Raw genomic sequence first — 12,449 nt, 5'->3', positions numbered from 1 at the left:
AGTCGAGTTATGTAAATTTTGAGTTATTGGTACCACGTAGTTGTACTTTCTGAGAGCTTTCCATATCACTACTCCGTATTTGAAAAAAATGTACCGTTTCTGATATATTTTTTGGCAAAACTACGTTAGTGGGCCTTTTTACAAAATAATTGACATAATAAACTTATTATATCGACATTAGCTATAGCATATCACAAACATATTCATAAAAAAGAACACAAGGTGACAAAGGTCGTTTTGTATGTAATAATAATTAAAATATTTTTTGATTCTATTTCAAGAGAAAACCACGTAAAATTTAATGTGCTCTTTTGCATGTATTTTTTATCTTTATTTTCTGTTTTTTATGTCATTTACTCTCAAACATAAGTCCCGTTACGTAGATTTAATGAAAACAGAGATGCAAGCCTCACAGCAAAAAGGTTGGTTATTCATTTAGCTGATAAAGTATGTTAAAGTAAAAATCTATATATATAAAAGAGTAGTTAGGTGAGGTATTCACTGACTGACTGACTGATTCATCAGCGCCCCGACGAAACCGCTGAAGCTAGAAACTTGAAATTTTTAGTGTGGGTTGCTGTTGGTGTGTAGGGGTGAGATAAGGCTGGATTTTTCGAAATTCGAACTGGAATGGTACGAAAAGTACCAAAAGGTACTAAATATGGTATGGTAAAATTTGGAATGAAGGTCACTGATGGAGAGTTAGAAAGATGTACCAAAGCGTTTTTGGAAAATCGAACTACAAGGGTACGAAAAGTACTAAATGGCACTAAATTTAGTACAATTTGGATTTGGGTGAACGGATAGAGTTGGAATACAAACATTTGGAATGAGGGTCAATGATGAAGAGTAAGAATGAAAGGTTTTTGTAAATTCGAACTATAAGGGTACGAAAAGTACTAAATGGTACTAAATTTAATACAATTTTGATTTGGGTGAACGGATTGAGCTGGAATACAGACATTTGGAATGAGGGTCACTGATGAAGAGTAACAAAGAAAGGTTTTTAGAAATTCGAACTATGTATAAGTGCACGAAAAGTTCTAAATGGTACTAAATTTAGTACAATTTGGATTTGGGTGAACAGATTGAGCTGGAATCCTGAAATTTGTAATGAGGGTCACTGATGGAGAGTAACAAAGAAAGGTTTTTAGAAATTCGAACTATAAGTGAACGAAAAGTACTAAATGGTACTAAATTTAATACAATTTGGATTTGGGTGAACGGATAGGGCTGCAATCCTGGAATTTGTAATGAGGTTCACTGATGGCGAGGTCACTGATGGAGAGTAAAAAACAAAGGTTTTTTAAATTCGAACTATAAGTGTACGAAAAGTAATAAATGGTACTAAATTTAGTACAATTTGGATTTGGGTGAACGGATAGAGCTGGAATCCTGAAATTTGGAATGAAGGTCAGTGGTGGAGAGTAAAATGGAAAGGTTTTTGGAAATTCGAATTAAAAGTGTACGAAAAGTACTAAATAGTACAATATGGATATGGGTTAACGAATAAGGCCGGAATCCTGAAATTTGGAATGGGGGTCACTGGTGAAGAGTAAGAAAGGTGTACCAAAGGTCGAAAAGTCCTAAATGGAAGTAAGTTTAGTATGATTTGGATTTGAAGAGCTGGAATCCTGAAATTTGGAATTAAGATTACTGTTGGAATATGGAATCGAGATATGGAGGTAGCTTTGGAATATCGTACTAATGTGCTCGAAGCAGTACTAAATGGTACGGAATTCGCTACAATTTGTATTTGCGTGAACAGATTACTGTAGGAGTGTAGGATTGAGGTAGTTTTGGAAATTCGTACTTATGGAAAAGTGCTAAATGGAACTACATTATCAATAAATTGGGTTTAGGTGAACGGATTGAGCTGAGATATGAAAGTACCAGGGCTTCGGAGTCGGAGTCGGAGTCTGGAGTCGGAGTCTAGCAAATTTTGCTGGAGTCGGAGTCTGGAGTCGTGAAAAAAAGCTCGACTCCGACTCCGGGCAAAATGTTTTTTTCTACATTTATCAAAAGAGTTTTTATTTTTTTATGATAGAGAGATTAACTTTATTAACATTTTGATAAATCGGTTATTCATTTTATAGGAAATCTATGAGTAAACTTGTAAGCAAAGGATTTATTACATTTAGTAATGTTCCATGACAATAGAATTATAATTGCATCTTTCAATATGAATCGATTTCTTAATATACCATCACATTTATGACAAAACTTATGTACACTCTGGAATACTAGTTTTAGATCTCATATATTTATACTTCACAAAATAATGTGGAAAAAGTATTGTAAGTTTATTTTGTCCACAATTAAGGGGTTATGGTCACTTATTGTGCACGAAAAATTAAATTTTTCATGAATTTTTACAAGTAATCTACCAATTTTTTCCAAAAGATATTAGCTTTGTTCCAGAACTAAAAAGTTTTTACTATTTTTACGACTTTTACACATTTTACCCGAAACCCCGTTCCCGTACACAAAAAAGTTGTAAAATGTTCACTTCTCTTTAAAAAAAAATGGCGCTGAATGACGCTCTCTTTAAAAACTTTTTACTCGAAGAATTTGAGCGTGTAAAAAATAGTAAAGTGGTTGTCGGCGTCTGATTGGCTTATACGCTGACTTTGACATTTGTTCCAGTTTTTTTGACGTATTTTCCATTTTTCCGTTCCCGAACTATTTCAAAAAAACTTTTATGTGAGAATATTTTTTTTACACTTTTCTCTTTTACGAGTTTTACTATTAAAAAGTACGGAAACGGAGCTATTGTTTGCATCTGATTTATAATACCTTGAGCTACTTTCATCTTTTTTTTTTTTTTTTTTTTTTTTTTTGAAAAATATTGCACAGTTTTCCGACAAATGGCCACCTACGAAACATTGTTTTTACTAAAGCAGTTTGCGGTGACCACATATGTTTTTGTGGGATCATTAAGAACATAATAATCGTGTATTTAAGCGAAACGAATTAAAAAATATGCATTTAAAAAAAAGGGAACTGTAGAAGTCAAAATTTCGCTTTCGTAAAATCTGTAAGTAACAAATTACTGTTGGCATACCCATCTTCATATTTCGACAAAATAAAACGAAAAAGATATGTGACCCGTCCCACAGAGGGGAAATTTGTGTTAAAAGTTGATCAAAAGCCCTAGAAAGCTCATTTATACTTCGATTGATATAATATTTTGCACAAAGCATATCTTCTGCACAAGGATTAATCCTATAGAAAATAATGAAAAACGGTCCAGATTTGGATGCAGCTTCCATATATATACGCATCTGATATGAGATAAAAATTCACCAAAATCACTGAAATTTGACACATGCAACCTGAACTAGCCTTAAAAACATTGAGCCAATTTTCAAACAAATCAGTACAGATGTATATATAGTCCCATATACATAAATTTCATTCCAAATTTTATTTTTTGAAATTTACTTAAATTAAATTTTTCTCAATTCACATGAGAAAAGCCGTGAATTTTTCTGAATAATGCAAACATATTTGATAGGTGCTGGTTTAGTCTGATAAATTAGAGCCCCGGTTATAACGCGGAGCAAAATTTAGTGTGAGTAAACCTTTCAATTCCATATAAAAATATTTCATATTTTAGTTGAGAAAAATTAGATTTTTTCGGAATGGCGCAAATATGCGCAATTTTTTATGATTGAATCTGATATTTGAGGCTCAATCGCATAAAACATTAGAAGAAACTATGGTCGGGAAACGACGGGGAAATAGACTTTTTCACTATTGACATTGTAGTAATCTTAAAAATGATCATAAACAATTTTCATAATTAAAGAGCAAAGATGTAAAATCAATCTGAAAATTTTAAATGCTAATCTTGTTCGGAGACTGTACAAAAACAATAAATCTTGAAAAATATAAGTTTTCACGAAAATAATGTCATTTTAATGTTCACCTAATTTCTTAGTTTTCGAAAATTTACTTTTTGTTTTCAGTAAGGCTGAGTTCAATCGACTGCTGCATTGGATTGGTTAATCTTACAAAGTCGAGGATGGTTATAGCAAATGTAGAAAAGGGTCTGGTTGCCATTTATCAACATTTTTTTATAAAAAAAACGATTTTCGTATTTTGAGTTTTGAGCAACTTTATGCCTATGTTTCCCCTCTGTGCGTCCGTACAAAAAAAATTTAATCAAACTCGTCAGTTCTACTTGTTTTTGTTTTAAATTGATAATCTGAGGGTATACTCGTACATATATTTCGGCAAAATCTACTGAAACTTTCTAAATTCTTTCTATTGTTTTTGTTCTTTTTGATATAAGATACAGCAGATTCAATACGGAACATCATTTTACATCGCATTGCATTACAAATTGTCTTAGAGAAAAGAACAGATAAGCTTATAGGGTCCTAGTATAGGAAAAGTTGAAAAATTTAGCAAATTTTATTAATTTTTAGTGGTATAGGAAATTACCTTCGGAGTCGACTCCGGAGTCGGAGTCGTGACAAAAAACTGGCCTGGAGTCGGAGTCGGAGTCGAAGGAAAAATGGCTCGACTCCGAAACCCTGGAAAGTACATTTCGGAAAATCGTGTACGAAAAGTGCTAAATGGTACAAAATTTGGTACCTTTTGGTATTTGCTATATGGTATAGAATTTTGTACAATTTGTGATTTTGTAAAGGGTAGAACAGGAATTTCGAAATTCGGTATTAGATTAGCAATTGGTATTTAGAGTGGAGGTAGGGAGGAGGTTTTGAAAATTCGTACTTATTTATAGTACTATAATGGGTTTCAGGGGAACAGATAAAGCTGGAAAAGTGAATTGGGGTTAGGATATATGTTGAATATAAGGAAGAAATTTTTGAAACGTTTACCTATGTATGTGTACGAAAAGTTGGGTAACATGTTGGTACCAAAACCATTTTGGTATTGTGTAAACAGTTAAGGTACTAAATTTGGTGTTGGGTGTAGGAACAAAGCTGGGATTATATAATTTGGAAATACGCTATTTGTAAAAAAATACGAAATGGAAAAATATTTGTTATGAAGATCACTCTAAAATTCGAGACAAAGTTCTGAGTTTAAAAATTGTACTGAATATTGTTCCATTGATTTGATGTTAACGCCAAGGCGTTTCTAAATAATGTACTGAAATTAGAAATTAAAAATGTTTTTTGTTCTGACTGCTTTGGTACGTTAATTTAAAAACGTGGTCCAATGCGACAATTTTGTTAACTAGAAGTTATTTACCCTCTGATAATAAAAAAGTCTAAATTGAAATGCCCCCAAAAAATTTTCCGTTATATACGGTTGACATACCCGTGCACATTAAGTACAATTTTTTGTAAAAAAGTTTTTCTAACCTTTCATTTTGAATTCCGAAAATTTAACGGACCTATTCGGGTTCTGGGCGAAACCGCTAAAGCTAGAACCTTGCATTGTAAATGTACGTGGTTGTTGTTGTGAAGGGGTGAGATAAAGTTTAGTGTGCGGAAATTCGTACTGAAAGGGAATGCAGTGTTAGTGAAGGGTTAAAACCTGGAGTCAAATCTAAAATTTGCAATATGATACGCAGTTTCGAAAATTCGAAATAAAAAATATGGTAGTTGTGTAGGGATGCGATACGGCAAATGTTGTTTTTTGTAATTCTTACTACAATCGAAAAAAAATATTGGTAATAAAAATAGGTATAAGTACAACAGAATCTCCAGTATTCACCATTCCCGTATTAAATATTGTTTATATATATTTAGTTCCCTTTCCGCATACGAAGTAGCGGGCATTAGCTAGTCACATATAACACCGTAATGGATTACAATCCAGAGCAGAAAAATAATTAAGAAATTTATATTTCGTCTGAAAAAAGAAAGATTTCATGGATTTACGGCCACTTATCCCTGATATATTCCATGATTTCTATAAAAGTCTTAAAGTAATAACTTATAATATTAATTAATTAATAATTAATAACTTATAATAGCGTTCCATTTCTAAAATATGAAGAATTTGTTTTGATTTTATTTTAGGTTTTTTCCGTCACTTCGAAATAAAATTTTTTAATTCAAATTTTTAACAAATGTGTTTTATTTGTATTAAGATTGGGTAATAATTTTTAAAAAAATATTCACAGAAAAACACCACAATTGTACATGTGTTATCCATTTTCCTCCGCTCTTTTTCATAGAATACAACATAAGTATAAAGATGTCATTTTGTGAAAAAATAAGACGCACACGCAAAGATAGGTTTTAATAAAAAGTACATTTATAAAAAAAAATTAAAATTTTTTATTCATAACGATTGTTTTTGGCATGCTCTATCTGTATGTAAGAAAAAACAAAATCATTGGCATGTAGAAAATATTACAAATAATTTTTGTTTTCGCTCTCCTGAAAATTTTGATTTTTAGACTTATGTCGTTATGTAGGAAAACCAAAGATATAGTCCTAGGATTCTGTTCCTTCCAGCAGAAAATGGAAGTACACGTATCTTACATTTGACATTTCGTCCAGCAAAGAATCTCATTACTAAATGTAGGGTTTAAATAGTGCTTTCTGGTAGCCAAAAGTTCATAGAAATCAACCTACTAATTCCATTATTTTAACAAGGGTTTGTCATACGAATTTGGTAAATAAGGCAAAACTTTGCTTATTTACTTTATTTTGCAATGACTTTTTCGGCTTATGTCGCTAACAAGTAATTAAGATTAATATGTCCCAGTGACACGTATTAATTACCAATATTCCACAACACTATAATAAAAATTTATTTATTAAATTTTTAAAACATACGGGCAAAATGTGCCTCATTGAAATAATGTTTTTAGACCCTATGTATTTATCCGTTTCAGAAAATTTGGAGTTGATTTAGCCATGTCCGTCCGTCCGTCTGTCTGGCTGGAGCGCACGATAACTCTCGAACAGGTATAGTGTTCCAAATGGCAATGAAATCCGTTGTAAAAATTGGGCCTTCCCCATTGACTACGTAGGTGCTGTGGTCTGTCGCATATTGACGATGTTAAAGATGGCAAAGAAGCCACTTTTAGCCTTAGGGAGATAATGTTTCCAAAACATTTATTATTATCAACAAAATTTTCAGAAATATGTAATTATTTTAGTGGTGGTCTAATTTTCATATTTAAAGAGCTATAACTTCGTTATGGATGCACATATAGACAAAATTCTTTCAGATTCATCGTATCTGGTGGGTTTACTGTAAGAAGGAAACGTAAACGTATATAAAAGTTAACATCACATTTTTCGATTTTTGTCCACTGCGGCAACACTGTGCACTGTGACATTGTAGGGAACTAGATAGCATATGAGCTAGCAGGTGCGGGATCACAGTCTCCCAATATTACAGTTGAGGAATCTGTACATCCACAAATTTGGCACTTTACCATTACACTAGGCAACATTTACGTATATCTAACTGTTAGCAAATGGCAGAATGAACCAAGTTGGAGGGTTTCGAGGTTTATCTGGTCGGTTGTATGTAGTTGTAGGACTAATTCCATACTTCTACTCAACAAGTCGCAGATAAGGATTGCTGTAGAGCACTCAGAGGATACTGCTATGTGCGATTTAGGACTTGTTGGTGAGATGAAAAGATTACTGCGGACTATAAGAGGATGAGAGTGGTAGAAAGCACTATTTCAGTGTCCAATGTTAAACAATGCTAGGCACGGACTCTTCTGCGTCTATGAATTCTAGTCTGTTTCATATCTATTAAACATGGACCCATCAGTAGTTGTTCTTTGCTCAAGAAGTGTTAGATGGCTATGATGATAACTTTCTCTTTAAAGTCATATCTTCTCTTTCCTAACTTCAGGACATCTAGCCTATGTCACATCAATCCGTTGTGTATTCATAATACGTTTTCTTCCAGCAAATAAATATTTTGAATGTGTCCGATAAATCCACATTGCAGTCACACTAATCACAGTGCTCTTGAACCAACTTTGAATGGAAGGCGCTTACACCAGGGAAAATTTTGCGGATTTTGAAACTACAATTTCATAGATGAGAAAAATAAAAAAACGAAAAAAATCACCGGAGCGCTTTTTAAATAAATCGCGGTCCAAGTTCACATTTTTAGGTTTTTTTTTAAGTTTTCACGATTTTGCTTGGAATTCGCAAGTGCTAAAGAAAACAATGTTATAGCAGTGAACATTTTCTACAATATTGACCTTTATGCTATTTTTGTAGGTTTTACCATTTTTGAGATATAGAAGTTCAAATTGGGACAATCCACTGACCGTATCGTCTCCTTATAAAGCAATGTAATGACTGCAATTTCCCAACTTAAACGTATATAACTCAAAAATGGTACAACCTAGGAAAAATTACAAAAGCAAATCATGTAGATAATTTTCACATCTATAAGATTTTCTCTAGCCCCATTTCAATAAGACTTGCCTAATAATGTGAATTTTGACCGCGATTTATTAAAAAAGCGCTACAGCGATTTTTTTGTTTTTTTTTATTTTTCTCATCTATGAACATTGTAGTTTCAGAATCCGCAAAAACTTCCCAGGTGTATGCATGTTTCATTTAATGTTGATTCAAGAGCACCGTGTAATGTTTTCACAATGTGCTTATGCGTGGGCATGTGTGTGAAATTGTGTTATAAATAAATTTCTATAATTAAGTCAACATAAAATCAATGTACAATATACAATCATTAACACTATTATTTGTGGAATTACATTAAATACTTGAAAAAAAATAAGCGCAGCAGTTGCAATGAGCAATCGCCTCATAATCAACCGACCAGTTGGCGGTGGCAATGAATCTCTGGTGATTTACTCTGTGTGTGTGGAAGTATTTTATGAAAAATATGTGTTTTGTTGCGGAAAAATCATGGGAACTCAATTTTCATGACTGATGGTGTGATTATGGTTACAATGTGTCAACGGAGTAAACAACATTCTACAGGCTATGCTCCGCTTGATTTTACTTTAAAAACGACGTTGTTATTATTGTTTAAAAATATGGCTACTGTTGGTAGCACAATTTTTGCTATTGGTTGTCAACACAATTAAAAGAAAATAAGTTTTTAAGTGTTAAGCATTGTATTCCAACGACAATGTTTTGAAACAACAACATCAAAAACATCTGGAGAAGGAATAAAATGAAGAAAGTCATTAGAAATTCAAAGAAAAGTGCAATAGACTAGAAGAGCTAGACAGCCGCGGGCTATTGTTGTCAGCCATTGAAGAGAAATAATGGAATATTGTCAGTTAATATTAGAAAATTTAAAATAAATTTTTCTTTATCTTAATGGTGTTATACAAATTGTTGTTGTTAATAAAAATATCGTAAAATGTCGTAATAAATTTAATTAAATTAATGTTCTTCTCAAAAAATACGCCAACGACTCGATTTCGTAAGTGCACAACCATTAAATAAGCATATTAAATTTCTTTTAATACCATTAACATTGTCACGTTGCATTTAGCCTCCTTGGATTGCTCTTCTGACCTTCAAGAAATTCCATTAACACAGTTCATGTCATTCGATAAGAGACTTTGTTGCCTTAAAAGGCAAAAAAGTACGAGTAATGTCCTTAGGTTCCAGTTTTCTAAGACATTTCTAATTAAAAGAAGTTTTCAATACAAAAGTTTGCACTTGAAATATTTTCTCTTTCGTCTGTTCATCCTGTTGCTGCTGCAATGATTTTGTTAGGCTTCTTCTCTAGTTCGGGGAAAACATTGAAGAAAACTTAACAAGAAGGAACAATTTCATTAAGGAAAAATAATAAGTACTTGGAAATGAGAAACACAGCAGAGTAATGAAATGCCCTTGGGTAATATACCACTGAGAAAGAGAGCAAATAAAAACACTATGACTGTTATGTTACTTTGATAATGACTTTTACTGTTTACCCCTTTGATTGGTTGATTGATTTCTTTAAAGATTGTTGGGGTTATGGGAAAATTTAGTGAAGGAAATTTATAGTTTCCGAAATGGTACATATGTGCACCCATACTTAATAATAAAATTATACTCAGAAAAAATGAGAAATAAATGTAACAAAAAACCAAATCAAATACCTTGGAGAAAAAGTCATTTCACCTGAAGAAACATTTTTTACACGCCATGAAAATTCAAATGAAAAAATGGAACTTCAGCAACATAAAAAAACTCATATTATTTTTCCACATCATTATCAAACAATGGAATTTAAGGACTTTTTATGTTCTCGCTATCAATTTCAAGCGAAAATACATTTCAGTTTTTCTTCTTCTCGTTTTGCGATTTGCCAGCGCCTCCCATGAGCCATAAAACTAAGTCATAATATCGAATCAATGTCACAAACAAAACAGAACAAGTACGAATAGCTTTAAGTTCGGCCGGGCCGAACTTGTTATACCCTCCACCATGAGTTATATTGAAATAAAATGGAACAATTAGTTTCCTTTCGTTTATGAAGAAGACTAGTTACCAATTTTCGCCAATATATACCGACAAAATAACAAAATCCAGTCATTTCGGTGGGATATTGACGTCACAACCTTTAGAATTATGGAAATAGGGAGCTACCGTTCTATGGGGGCTATACAAAGGAGTGGACCTATACGGACAAATTTCATATGGAAAGTTTTATACCACAAATGAAGACTAAACATCAAATCACTTCAGCCAATTTAGTGGAAAATTGAGGCAACACCTTTCAAAATACCGAAAATTGGGAGGTACCGTTCAATGGGGGCTATATGAAAGCGTGGACCTATACCGACAAAATTAGAGGGGAAAGTTGAATACCCCCAACGAACTCTAAATACCAAATTTTAGCCATTTCGGACGAATATTGAGGCCACAACCTTCAAAATACCGAAAATCGGGAGGTACCGTTCTATGGGGGCTATATGAAGGCGTGAACCTATACCCGCAAATTTCATATGGGAAGTTTTATACCCCAAATGATGACTAAACACCAAATTACAGCCATTTCCGAGTAATATTGAGGCCACAACATTCAATATACCGAAAATCGGGAGATACAGTTCTGTGGGGGCTATATGAAGGCTTGGACCTATACCGAAAAAATTCCGGGGGAATGTTTTATACCCCCAGCGAAGATATATACCAAATTTCAGTCATTTTGGTGGATGAATATTGAGGCCAAACCTTTCAAAACACCGAAAATCGGATGGAACTGGGCTATGGGAGCTATATGAAGGCGTTAGCCTATACCGACAAAACTCTGGGGGAATGTTGTATACCAACGAAGACTAAGTACCAAATTTCAGTCATTTTGGTGTGATAATGAACCTAAAACCTTAAATATACCGAAAATCGGGTGGTGCCTTTATATGGGGGCTATATCAAAACGTGTACCGATATGTATCATTTGAAATATCAATCATCATAGGAGTAATAGAAACTTCTATACCAAACAAATTACAAAGCTCTATCTTAAAAATTTCGAGCTGTATCTTGATTTTAACAGACGGGCGGCCAGACGAACATTGTTATATCGACTTAAAATTACCCTGATCAAAAATATATATACTTTATAGGGTGTCCGATGAATAATTCGATGTGTTACAAACGGAATGACAAATTTAATTATACCCTCAATATTATGGAGGAGGGTATAAAAAAGGACAGCAAAGTACCCAAACAAAAAGAAGAAATCAAACAAATATCTAATAACAAGTAAAAAAGCATCAGTCGGCTTTGCCGACAGAGATATACCCTCAGCTGTGTGGATTGAAATACTTTTTAAAAAAAAAAAAAAAAAAAAAAAAAAAAAACTTATGGATTTAGGGGGTTTTCAAACTTTTGGGCGTATGAACCGACAAAAGTATGGATAGGATTAAACCTCAAAAATTTGCGGGGCCATCGATAGATATGGCTTTTTTATCACACTAGCCTACGAAAAACATAATATCGTATGTTAACAGGGCCACTAGGAAAACCTTCGGTAAAAATGTCCAAAGGATCCTCGCACAGACCCTTAACCACACAAAAATGTTGAGCATTTGTGTGGGTGGCACCACAAGGTTTGGACAAATAGGGCCCAAATTTGAACATAAACAATGTTTCGACAATATTTAATAATCCAAAGTTTGGACCAAATCGGTTGCTACGTCTATGAGAAATCGCGGGTATCATTTTATCGAATATTTTCGAACTTTTGTGGGGGAGGTACCGGAAGGAGTGAACCTATAAGCACTACCTTCGAATTTCAGCTTATATTCGAAGAAATATTACAATATCCAAAGTGTGAACGAACGCAGAGTTCTTAGGGTTTTTTTTTGCAACTTTCGGGCTGTTTTCACAAGAAGTATGGACTTGCCCCTGAAAAAACTTTTACTGTCGTAATTGAAGCAGCGAATGCAAGTTGCTACAACAAAAACTAAAGTGGTTCGAGAGCAGGTCTTAAATTGAATTTATCGAACCTGATATATATCTGGTAGATATATTAGCATGTGTAAAAGTATGGACCAAATCGGTCACTCCCAT

The 12,449-nt window shown here is 33.3% G+C and overlaps 1 long non-coding RNA gene across 3 annotated transcripts in view; it reads right to left on the bottom strand.

Annotated features, from left to right (window-relative positions):
• LOC141396621 (uncharacterized) overlaps positions 1-12,449 on the bottom strand; it is a 262,411-nt gene that overhangs the window by 117,935 nt on the left and 132,027 nt on the right. The gene's annotated exons all lie outside the window — the stretch shown is intronic.

This window comes from Musca autumnalis, unplaced genomic scaffold (genome assembly GCF_047663935.1).
Source record: "Musca autumnalis isolate F117 unplaced genomic scaffold, ASM4766393v1 scaffold_3, whole genome shotgun sequence".
Classification (NCBI taxonomy): Eukaryota; Metazoa; Arthropoda; class Insecta; order Diptera; family Muscidae; genus Musca; species Musca autumnalis.
This window is presented reverse-complemented; position numbering and strand designations above follow the sequence as displayed.